Source organism: Piliocolobus tephrosceles, unplaced genomic scaffold, assembly GCF_002776525.5.
Source record: "Piliocolobus tephrosceles isolate RC106 unplaced genomic scaffold, ASM277652v3 unscaffolded_41880, whole genome shotgun sequence".
Lineage (NCBI taxonomy): Eukaryota > Metazoa > Chordata > Mammalia > Primates > Cercopithecidae > Piliocolobus > Piliocolobus tephrosceles.
The window spans coordinates 1-2318 of NW_022326399.1; positions in this window are offsets into that span (position 1 = coordinate 1).

A 2318-nucleotide genomic window follows, 5' to 3' on the forward strand; every position below is an offset into this window, starting at 1 on the left:
GACGGACCGGCGTGGTTCCAGCTCTGGCTTCTACTGCGAGGGCTGTGGGCGGGCATCGGGACGGACCAGCATGGTTCCAGCTTGGCTTCTACTCTGTTTACAGACTGACCTGTCAGCCTGTAGCATCTCACGGATATTGACTGAAGACATGAGGTTCCCGGGTCCTCGTGGCGTCGCAGGCAGCATGAGCCTCTTGTTGGTCTGGGTTCCCTATGGCTGGACACATGAGGCCGTGGCTGATGCACACTGAGCTTGGAGAACCCCACTGCTCGCACAGTGGGCAGTAAACACACCTGCACTTTGACTAGAAGAGACATGATCTCATTCCTCAAGGCCGCTTGCTGGAAGCACAGCCCTGAGAAGTGGCCCAGGTGGAGAGAATGGCGTTGTTGGCAGACTCCATGAGAACACACGTGCTGGGTGGCTGCTGCCAACACACCCAGATCTCTCTGGATTTCCTCACATTAAAATCATCTAAACATGAGCTTACGGGTGAAAATTACCAAGCACATACAGGAAAAGCCACCATGAGCAAGTCAGCAGAACCACGGCAGAACTGAACCTCCAAGAAGGCAGCTGTTGAGATCCTAAGTTAAAGAAGATAAACTAAGAATGCTTGAGATATTCACAGACTAGAGGAAGGAAACAGCCTGAACCAGGAACCACATGACTGCTAAACATGACCTGGAGACTGGAAAGGAATCAGAGCATCTAGAAATGACAAGTGTGATAGATGAAACTGTATAGGTTTAGCGGCAGGTCCATTTTGGCTAAATAGATCTTCTATTAGTGGATGGAAAGGAAAACCAGAAGAAATGGGGTCTAAAGAGCCAAACAGAAAACATGAGACACTAGGAGCTGTGGAGGCCAGGATGAGGCACAGCACACGTTTAAACGGAGAAGTGCGGGGTGTGAGGTTTAAAGTGACAGTGGCCAGCAATTTTCACTAATTTATGAAAGCCTGAATACACAGAATCGGGAGGCACAGAAATGCTCATCCATGTCATCATGAAATTGCAGGACACCAAACACAAAGAGAATATCTTAAATGCACCCAAGGAAAAAACACAAATTACCTCCGAAAGCGGACACCAAGAGTGAGACTTGGCTTTGCCGTGGCCACAATGGGAGCCAGAAGCCGTGTGACAGATCCAGCAAGTGTGACTCGTGACTCTCCACTGCCAGCTTAGAGGCAAGCCTTGAAATAGATGACTTGTTCAAGAATCTGCTTGTGATAAAATTATTTTCAAATGGGAAACAATGTATCACAACAGGAAACTCAGTAGAGTGAGCTGTAAAGGGAGCGTGGCCCTGCAGAAAGGGGCTGAGACAGATAGGGGAATGCAGCTGGCAGGGAAGGGCAGTGCGGACTCGGCAGCTCTGCCAGCTGGATGACCTCAGTTAACTGTGTTGGGGGGAGAAAAATTAGAGCCCTCACCAGCCCCACACAATATATAAGCTCCGAGTGTGTGTAAGCCTGAGGCATCTTCGCGAGCTCTGGAGACAGAAGGGCTTTAACAAGGCCCCAAAAGCCCAAGGAAAACATTAAGAAATTCAACTACATTAAATTTTAAACTTCTTTATATTGAAATTAAAAGTGAAAATCCCCAAAAGCATAATGAACAGAGATTAAGTGTCCAGAAGAGGTGCAGAATTAGTAGTCAACAAGAAGGTGGCAAACAATTCAGAAAGGAGCAAACACCATGAATGGGGTTTCGGAGAAATGGAAAAATAAATAGAAATGTTCATCCTTCAGTGATCAGCAAGTAAAGCCAGAGGGACGTCCTTTCACGCCTGTCAGAACGATGATGGTGTAGGGGAGAGGGTGGAGACTGGTGGTCTCACCCAGTGCCCTTCTTGTGGGCCTCCTTAGTGACATTCAGTCCGATTGGGAGCTTCTTGCATGTACAGACAAGAAAACATGCTCAGATACCTGAAATAGCAAACACCTGGAGACAGCCCACAGGTGCAAAATTAGGGGAATGGACAGGTAAGTTGTTCTCTATCATAACATATACTGAAAAGCAGTGAGAATCAGTATTAGAACTACATGGATCACATAGGTGGATCTCACAAATTTCAGGAGGAACGTGTACAGCACAATGGCTACAACGTGTTTAAGGCATACAAGACAGTTTTAAGAATCGGCAACTATTGGCCGGGCGCAGTGAGTGGCTCACGCCTGTAATCCCAGCACTTTTGGAGGCCGAGGAAGGTAGATCATGAGGTCAAGAGTTTGAGACCAGCCTGACCGACATGGTGAAACCCCATCTCTACTAGAAATGCAAAAATTAGCTGGGCAGGCTGGGCACAGTGGC